We start from the raw sequence: 10,883 nt of genomic DNA on the forward strand, positions 1-10,883 counted from the left end.
AAACTAAATCAACAACCATTTTGCAACTGCAGAGTAGAAGCTCTACTTACCTTAATAAAATGAAAGAAAAAAAAAGACCAATAAGTAACATAAATAATTTACCAAATATTGCCAAGACAGTAATGCTTATGCCTAGAGATTCTACCATAGATACTAATTATACCTTCATCAGTGGACTGCTGCCATTTGCTGAGGCAATCTTCCTAAAACATTGCTAAGTAGAGTTCCCCTTTAAGAATGATATGTGATGTGCTAAATTCTGCTCCAAATTCTCTGGCTTCTCACTGTCAAACACTGCAGCAACAAGTATTGGATTGATTCTACAAAAGCACCAGAATTTTTTGAAGAATATCAAATAAGTATATCATAACTGCACTAATGTTACACCTATCCACTTAACATTCTAGAAAACTTCTTAATATATCTCTAGACCTTGAAATAGGACAGAATAAAATCCTGACAAGACAAGAAACATCTGTGATTTGATTTTCTAAAGACTTCATGGCTTCAGTAGAATTAGTATAAGTATTCAGTTTTTCTTTGATAATGGACTATATTCATTCATATTCTAACGGTTCACAGAAGTCATAAATATATTTTACAGTAATGGAGCCACACAATTTTCTGTATTGCAGCCATGGCAAATTGAGATTATCACTCATACAAGAGTATATGTTCAATGCAAAAGGAATAAAAGTATTCATTAAGTCCCCTCCAGCTCTGCTGAATGTGTCTATAACCAGAGTATGAATTTATAATCTACCATTGCTTCCCAAATTTCTATGTACATGGGAAAATTAGGAAAAAAAAAAAAAAAAACAAGACACAAGAATAATTTTATTTTACTCTACACCAGGTATCTCAACACATGATAGTCTAGCCTTAGCTATGAGAATTAAGCCTTAAATTTTAAAATTCAAGACATACTACAGTACTGATTTCTGCATGTATTATTTTAGTCTTTTCAATATTCTGTGGTTTGTTTCCTGTTTATTGCTCTATTTGCTTACAGATTACCATAACTATAATCATGAAAAATTGTCCCTAGCAAATCAAATTCCAAAAAGCTAACAAAATCAAAAATAATTCTGTTTACTATTATCTTTCAGGGAATATATAACACTTTTGACAGTTATTGCAAAGAATGTGAAATGTCATAAACCCATTATCATTACAACGATTTTCAGAGCAACTGAAAATGATATAAACTCAACACAATTGTGTCTACATTCCCAAACTAGTTAGTCTGGCACCATTCATCATGTCTAATAGTCAAGAAAGGATGTAAACCAGAACTGGGAAGGTTTACTCCTGGCCACCTTTCACCCATGGTAGAAATATTTCTGTAGCCTCTGGCTAAATAAACAATGAATAACAATGAGGGTTTTTACTGAGGGAGAGGGAGAAGGAAGAAGAGAAAAACTGGAAGATGGGGAAAAGTAAAAATTGTTGTTTTAACATTTAAATACTTTTCAATCATTAGGAGCACTGTAACATAACAGAATAACTCAAAAAACGTGCTCTTTTTATTTCTCATAGAAACATGAGAAGGCTGCCACTATTTTTGAATACCTGCACTTGACAACTCTAACAGGACGTGGACAGAAGAAATGAAAAAGTCTTAAAGATTATCAAGCTGGAACTTAAGTGGAAAATTTTTGCTGTTTTCGAGCCAAAGCAAAAATCTGATAGCCTTAGAAGATCAGAAAGGGCCAGATTGCCTGTTAGATAAATCAGTGAAATTCATAGATGTAATCCAATGCAAACTCGTTTTTTAAGCAGCATCAGTATATCAATATATCACAAATCTTTTAGTAACTCACTGGTCCCTTTTTTTTTTTTTTTTTTTTTTTTGTACAGCAGCTTCTTGGGTTTATCAATCATAGGTCATATTTTTTACTCTGTCTTTGAAATAAAGTTATGGCAGAGTATCATCTAGACTAAACTTAGAAGAGAAGCTAGAATATTTGTTCTTATTTTCAGCTTGGCCATTAGATGATGGCAGTCATGACAGTGACCTGGTCCTGGTGGGAAATCTACTTAGAGAAAATACCTGCCTACTGTCCTGGAAACTAGTCCTGGGAACCAGGAACATTCTCGATAGGCACAGCTAACCTTTTTAAACATCAGCTGAGTACCTAAGAACAGGAGATCTCTCAATGATATCATTGATAAGGACAAAACCAAAGAACTATGGCAGCAACTTATCATCTGAAAAGAAGATAGTCTGAGAAGGTAAAATTTTACCCAAGAGAACAGGAAGGACCATTACTATTTGTTGTCTCAGTTGAAACAGAAAAATTAGCAACATCTGTTGGCCAAAGACATTGTGCTACACCTGTTTATGTCTCTGTGTTACAAAAGGACTCTGTTTCTATCCAATATGGAGACTGTCTGTCTTGGAAAACATCTTGTGTTGCATTAACTTCTTTCCACCAGGATTTCCTAAACAAATTAAACATTTTCTAGTGATGCCTAACAGACTCTGATGCAGATCAATTTAAAGTGGGAATTCAATCAATATTTATTTGAGTCCCACTCTTGAGCCTACTGAAGGGACTTGGTGCTTTCTGAGAGCCTTTTCCTTAATTCTCTTCCTTCTGATATTAATTTTATTAATTAGACTATTGTAAGAACCGTTTGACTTTTCCCCACAGTTCTCATATCAGTTTCATGTACTTGGTACTGGTATATTACATTTATATAAATAATGAACTATGCATGAACATCATCTATCATAACTGTAGTCTTGATAAGTACAACTTCTCATAATTATAGTTTTTATCATAGTATTGATCATTACAGCCCATAATAAGCATATTCACTATAATAGTATTGATAAATTTGTTGAATCAATAATACAGAATCCTAAAAAGTCCATACTGTGATCTCTGTTACACCACAGGTCAGGGGGTCATGGAGATCATGATATCATGACTTTTTAATCATACCATGTGGTGCAGTTGACATGATGGAGGGAAGGGATGACATACAGAGGGACCACAATAGCCTTGAGAGGTGGAACTGTAAGAACTTCATGCCAGCAAGGCCAAATGCAAGCTTCTGCACCTGCATCATAGCAATACCAAGTACAAATACAGATTGGGTAGAGAATGGAATGAGAGCAGCCTGAGGAGGACTTGGCAGTGTTAGATGATGAGAAACATCATACACCAGAAACGTGCCCTTGCAGCCCAGAAAACCAACTGTATTCTTGTTTGCATCAAAAGCAGCATAATCAGCTGGTCAAGAGAGGTTATTCTCCTTTTCTACTAGGCTCTCCTGAGTCCTCATCTGGCATATTGCTTTCAACTTTGGGACCCACACCATCAAAAGGACATGGACCTTGAGGAAGAGGAGAACCATAAAGACACACAGAAGGCTGGAGCAACTCTTACAAAAAGAGGCAGAAAGAGTTGGAATTATTCATCCGAGAGAAGAGAAGGCTCTTAGAAGATGTTTTAAAGGCCTTTCGGTACCTAAATGGACCTACAGGAAAGCAATACTTATTACACTTTTTTGAATGTTACACATAAGAAAAGCATATTCACAGGCTGACCATATATTCAGCTTATCTGCAATCACGTCTATTATACATCAATATGCTAAATAGAACTTAATCTCAGATCCTTGATTACCATGACTGCAGATATATACTCGCAGCTTCAATTTGATGATTTTACAGCTAGTGTGGGCTAAAAACTCAAACTATATGCTAGGACATTTTGTTTGTACAAATTAACAAATTAACTCATCACATTTTCTACATTAAAATGTATCTCATGACTATTTGAACAATAGGGTAAAAAAAAAAAAAAAACAGCCAAAACAAGGGAGATGTCTTTGAAAGAAGAAATTATCACCCTTACCTCTCTGTTCATCTGTCAAAAATTTTCATAAAGAACACTCTTTAATCATGCTTCAGATACAACTTTTTATCTGCTGTAGGCTTTGTATTTGCATCCACCTCGATTATAGCTAAACCTCTGAAGTTATCTGAAGTGATAGAATGCTTTCGAGATTTATATAAGTATCAGCTTACATATAAACTAGGTCATATAAGTATGTAGCATCAGTGTTTTTCACCAAATAGAGAATACATTAATAGTGAAATATTTTAGTTCGAAGAGCAGGATATAGTCTATGTGAAACACTAACAATGAGAATACATGTTGGTTAAATAATAATTTTAATTCAATACTGACATAATATAAATATTCCCCTAGACAACTGCAACACTGTAACAGAATTTCTGTATGTTCTGTATGTTCTTTTAGAGCATCACAAACAAACAGATAATATGTTACCCTTATAATTAACACTTCCAGTTAAGAAACCTTTTGACATATCAACTGGTTGGACTTTCACTTTTGCATTCTAGTTTCTTTTTGTTGTTTTGGTTGTGGGCTTTTTTTTTTTTTTCTTCCTACAGTAATTTTTTTTTCCTGGATAAACACACTGAAAATGCCCATTTCTATATATAATAATTTAAGTGTTAATCACGGCAATAGCCATCCAGTGTTTGTATCTCTCTGCCTCTGCTTCTTTAGCAGATAGTATCCCCAACTCTGCTGGCCAGAACTAGAATTTGAATTCTTCTATGCCAGGAATGTAGGTAGCTTGCTCTAAATCTTTAAATTAAAGTTTATCTCCTCACTTTATATTTCATTTTATTGTATAGCAGAGCAAGAAGCATGATCTACATATTAATGTAGAAAATATTGTGTGGCACTGAATACCTTTTAGAGATAAAAAACATTTAATATGTAGTGTATGTCAGCCCAGTAATGACTTCGAACTCACAGATTATATATGCAGAGTAGAAGGAAGTAGTGAATATTCTTTAAGAAAAACAACTTTGAGGTTTCTATTCCCACTGGAATGTGTTGGCTAAGAAAAAAAATATAAGCCACACATTCCTGAAAATTTAATATCAGACTGATCTTGAATTATTTTTTTTTCCCCTGTAAAACACCTTGTATAAAGTAGCAAATATTATTCACCTATTTTCAGAACTGTGTCAACTTGACCGATCATTTCACATTATTGAAAGTTGTAGTTAGAAACCGAAAATCATATTTTCTTTCATATAAAATTAAATAACACAGTATTCTGTAACCATTCACACAGAATTAAAAGTTATTATCAAGGTAAGCGAATAACAAATTTTGTTATTTCTGATCATAAGCCCTTGTGAAAGAAACAAAAGTGAAATAGTTCTTATTTCTCTCCTTCATAAAGTTAATTTCTTTTTTCTTTTCAAATTTCAATAAATAATCTTGTTATATAAAGAAAGTGAATGTAGGTTGATATGTGCAAGTATTTATTCTCAAGATCTGCAACTGATGACATATGTCCAGTTCAAAGTCATCTTTTGAAAAAACGGGGATTGGGAGGAGTCTGGGAAGTGGCAGCAGCTCCCAAGAGTGCTCCCCAGAGAAAAAAAAAGATCACAATTGCATCCAAAATAAAGCATACATACACAAAGCACCTTGCATCCCCATCCACCCCAATCTCTACAATAATACCTTCTAATGACCCCCAATCAAGCTTTCTATCTTTGTTTCATTAGGGCAAAGATGTTTCATTACAGGTAAAAACACTATCCTCTATGACGGCTATGTCTTAGATGTCCCTTTGCTATTGAGTAAGATTACTGGATATTAAAATGACCATTATTTCCTTGTTATTTATTACGATTGTCATAACATGGAGTCAATACAGAATCAGCCTTGCAAACTAGGGAAGGAGGAAATGGAAGAATTTGACAAACTAAAAGCAATGCAGTAAGAAGACAGAGGACAGATAGGACAACTTAGAAAACAGACTCTCTCAGAGAACTTAGAACAATGATTCAAGCTGCAGGAGTGAAAGCACACAAGGGTTACAGCACTTGAAATATCTGACAAAGGTAACTTTGCCACACCAGAAAAGCACTAGAGTAGAGAGATGACTTATCAAGTGGAGAGGCTGGCTAAAAAATAAAGATTGAAGGCCTTTACCCATACAAAGTATTTACATCCATGCAACAATGATAGTACTAAAGCTTTGACACATTTACTTCAGGATGAAAGTGTGTTAAACTAATTGATGAATTATATTGTTGTGAAAATAAAAAAAAAAAAAATGTCAAAAGCAAATAAAAAGACAGAACTAAATGCTTGATGCTTTTATTGCCCTACAAAGGTAGTTTCTTATATATATATATATATATATATTTTTTTTTTTCCTTCTTCTTCCCTACAGAAATATTCAACATAAATCCAGCAAGGTGAAGTCAGGTTTGGCCTATCCCATGGTTGTCCTTGGCTTCCTTGGGTCACACTGGGCAAATAAGAATTGCCTTGGACTGCAAGAAGAACACAATGAATTTAAGGTAAATAAAAAACATGTAAACTTCGTTTCTTATAAAAACAAACAACAGAGTAACAAAAACAAAACTAGTCAGATGTTTTACCTTATTTCTGTGAAACAAATGCCTCAGTCTGGTGTTCTGGCAGTGATTTCCATTTCTTGTGAGTTCTCAAGGTACTCAATATTTCTGTTGAAATATTTTTCTTCCTGTGCTTCATCCTTGACAATAATTGTCCACAAATGTACTACGGCCAAAAAGACAGTGAACTGTGAAGCAAGGGATATTTGTCTCTGCTAAGATAGGACTTCTGAAAGTCTGGTAAAGATACATAACCAAATTCTTCATTGAGTTGGATGTCTGATTGCAACTCTACAAATTCCATGTGAAAATCTGCAAGTAATATATTTATGTTGACTGAAAATGGAGTTGCAAATATACAAAGAAGTGACAATTTCTTTTGACATCTTGAAATCTATTCTCAAATTCCTGTATCTAAGTGTAAAGCAGAGCTACATATCTTTCACTGTTCACAGGACGGCATTCAGCCAATATATCAAAACACATGAATTACTTGCTATAACTTGAGTTTGCCATATTTACATTTCATTTCAAATGCTGTTATCATCTGAAACACATAGGAGGGAGCACAAGTCACAGTGCAAGATGCTCATGCCTGGCCAATCTGATAATTTTTAAGAGATGTTATCCTACTGGACTTAGAGATTTTGACACTGTCCTCCATAAGATCCTCATAGAGAAGCTCCTAAAGAATGGATTGAATGTGTAGATAGTCAGGTGGACCAAGAACAAGCTAAATGGCCAGAAGGTAGTTTGTGCAAATTCTCACTGGAGATCATTAACTAGTGGTATTCATACAGGTCAATACTGAATCCAGTCCTGTTTAACACCTTCATGAATAATCTGGACAATGGGATTGAACATACTCCCATTAAGTCTGCAGATGACACAAAATTGGACAAAGTGGCAGATTAATCAGATGTTCTCACTGCTACCTAGAGGGACCTGGAAAGATCTTCAGAGTTTAAATTGCATTATTTTGATAGTAGGAGAGTTGCAGGCTTGGCTTCTATTAGTAGAGCCCAGAAGCTGCCACGTATCAGAAACAATCCATTCCAGCTGGTTCCAAAAGGGACCCACCCCTGGCCAAAGCTGAGCCAATGAACAATGCCAGCTGTGCTTCTGTGAAAGGAGATAAATAACCAAAAAAAACTCCACAATAACTTCTACACAAAAGCAGCTGGGACAGAGGAATGAGAAACTGTGGAGACAAACAGCAATCCAGACACCGTGGTCAGGCCAGAAGATGGCAGCAGTTGCTGCAGGCACAGAGTAGAATTCCTCCTGCAGCCTATGGGGCACCATGCAGAGCAGATCTCCACATGCAGCCTGTGGAGGAGCCCACAGTACAACAGGTGGATGTAGACTGAAGGAGACCACAGCCCATGGAGAGACTTTCACAGGAACAGACCCTGGACCAGAGCTGTAGCCCATGGGTAGGAGTCCATATGGGCCTGCTTGAGCAGAGGTTTTAAACTAGATGACATCCAGAGGTCCCCCACAGTCATCCCAGGACCGTGTGATTCTGTGAACTAACGGTATTACTTAAACACACAAAGTTAAATCTATAACAGAAGGCATGGTGTTTGAACATACTCTGTTCCCACTGTTTCCAGGTGTAGGCCTCTTACATAGTTGAAAGAGCTATGTCCGTAACTTTTCAAAAGAGACTCTTAAATAGGATTGGGAAGTAATTTTCGCTCCACTTAATTTTCAAGTTTTGCAAGCTCTACTTTTGTAGTAAAAAAGAAAAAACGTTCCAAAGGTTCTCATTATAAAAAAAAAAAAGAGAGAGATGATAAGCATTTTCAAATACCCACTAGAATTCACTCGATTGAAGGATGAAACTCAAACTGTATTTTAAGTGTCTTCTTGTTTAATATGGTGCAGGAAATTCGATGTGCTCTAGTCCCCATAGAAATCAACTATATTGAGCTCTTTCCTGATTGAGATTAGTAATACTGACAAAAAAAAAGCCTTTACTAATTAATATTTAATTGAAACAAGAAAATTTTCATGAAGACTTTTCATAGTAACAAACTACCAAATAAGGAATTCTCATATGGTTTGTTTTCAACTATATTTTTAAAGACATTATGATTTTTTTTTATTTTTTAATTTCATAATATGTAGTACCTATGGAAAGTGAATAAGCAATATTTCACCTTCATTATTAGATTCTGCTTGGTGGGGATCCCATGTTACTGCAATATTCTTCTGTTGTTCCCATTCTACCTGCATCAATTCTTACATGATTTTCTCCTCCCTTTATCAAAAAATGCAAGTTCTAATTCACTGATCACATATATGTACTAAACATGGAGTATATTATGTCAGTGAAAACAAAAGCCAACCATCTGAAGTGTCATTTCATGATAGAAAATTAAATATGTAAAAACGATAGTTCTCCTACAGACAGTTCACTAGTCCTTACTCATAATCATGCCCCATAAATGATGTATATACTTACAACTATGACTGAGTTGACAGATTTAAGCAGTTTAAAATAAATGTACAACAGTGTCATCTACATATTATCTGAAACATAGAAAAATAAGCATTACATGGTTTTACATTAATATTATCTGTATGTACAAAAAAAAAAAAGAGTATTTAATTTATATTTTTGCATTGTATTACTGTGAGATTATCAGTTTGATTATAGAAGAAAATAAATCATAGTGCATTTAATTTAATGGAATATTTTAGATAAATTCTATTACTTTAACTTGTAGAACATTAAGAACTGCTGAAGTGCTTGTTGCTTGACAACAAGAAACATGATTAAACTCTAGGTTACACTTAACTGCAAGACAGATGGTACTCAGTCACAGCCATTTTAGAGGACCAACAAATATCAAGAGCCAGGGTTACAACCCAGATAATTATTACACTAAATAGAAAAAGGGCAAAAATTATATTATTCCAATATCTTGTATACACTTCTCACACACAGACAGCTGAATTATGTTGCATATCTAGAATGAAGCACTACAGGATAATTTACACGATCAGGTCTTCCACTACTGGAGAAGTTAATAAAGCACCTCATAAACTTCCCTTCTGAAAGATATATGATGCTGTTCATCTTTGATAAAGAGTAGCTGGGATTGAAATACCTACATGCATCCTGGTCCCTGATCTCTGGACAAGCTGTTACTTATAATGTGAAAATAACATTGCCTTCCACGTACACTGCAGTAGAGTTGTTAAGTAGAATACATATTACATACCAGAAGTCTTTGAGCGCATAAAACCTACATTAAAGAGTTACACAAATCTTTGTAAAATAACATCACATAAGAAGGTATTTCATTATTACACTCCTATAGATGCATAAGGCAGTTAATTTTATCTTCCAGCTTATAGGCAAAGTGTAATTTCTTTTGAATTAGTTACTTTTTGTTTTATCTTTATCCCTTTACAGCTTTAAGGGCAAGGAAGATTAGTGCTAAAATAAGTTCTAAAGGACATCTGAGTAGACTAACTGGAGGGGAGAGGAAAGGAGCGACAATAGTCAGAAACCTCTAGCAGAAACCTAGTCTCTTTGAATCTAGACCCTTCACTGTGATCACAATTAGCCAAAAGTTTATTTAAAAAAAAAATGAGGACAGTAAGTTAGTGTCAGATTTTTTACATATTTATTAGAAGTTACACATATTATCAATTAGAGCTAGTAAACTGTTGGTCTTAAAGATAAAAATCACTTATGATTGATTACATCATCTTTTCCACAAGATAATGAGCTGTTCACAACAATTATTTTAATTACACATCAGAATAACTTGGTTAACATTCCTATTCCATGCTACGTACCCTCACATTTTATTTGACACATTCCCAGCTGGAACACAATAGAAAACACTGCAACAGCAGCAGAATAGCAAAGTCCAAGACCACAGGAAATAAGGACTTGCTCAAATGCAACAGATATGAGCATTCAAACAAAAGAAAAAAAGCTACTTACCTTCCAAAGGCCTCATATACAGGAAAGAAAAAACAAACAAACAAAAAACAAAACAAAAACACCCAAAGCCTCCAACAAGATCACCTTGCCTCCACAGTCAATTCTTAAATAAGGTCAGGGAAAGGGTGGATCTTGACTCCACCCCCTTCTAGTCACTCAAATGTATTGCATACAACTGAGCTCCTCTGGGTTGGCCCTGCCTTCCTGCTAGAGGCTTATTCACTGGTTCAAGCCGTGATTTAGTATTTTCTCTATGCTACCTATTTCTGACTGAACATATGGTTAAAAAGGATTCAGGCTGCAGAAAGTTCCTTGGGTGTGTACTAAATTCTGAAAAAAAAAGTATTTCCAAGTTAATTGAAGTTATGAACACATAAACAAAAAGAAAAAGAATAGACAGTTTTACCCTGATATCTTAACTATTGATCTGTCAGCCATTTAAAACTGTAAATAATCTGTGACAACAGCATGAATCTGTCATCA

General features: G+C 34.8%; 1 long non-coding RNA gene across 1 annotated transcript; it reads right to left on the reverse strand.

The window, feature by feature from the left end:
• Nucleotides 1-6,269: 6,269 nt before the first annotated feature.
• On the reverse strand, nucleotides 6,270-10,460 carry LOC149919531 (uncharacterized). The gene is made up of 3 exons (XR_016463637.1): nucleotides 10,401-10,460; nucleotides 6,458-6,599; nucleotides 6,270-6,349 (listed from the first exon to the last, which is right to left on the reverse strand). It is a non-coding gene; the product is annotated as an uncharacterized LOC149919531 (long non-coding RNA).
• Nucleotides 10,461-10,883: the final 423 nt, after the last annotated feature.

This window comes from Phasianus colchicus, chromosome 1, assembly GCF_987193195.1.
Source record: "Phasianus colchicus chromosome 1, bPhaCol1.hap1.1, whole genome shotgun sequence".
In the NCBI taxonomy this organism is placed as follows: Eukaryota; Metazoa; Chordata; class Aves; order Galliformes; family Phasianidae; genus Phasianus; species Phasianus colchicus.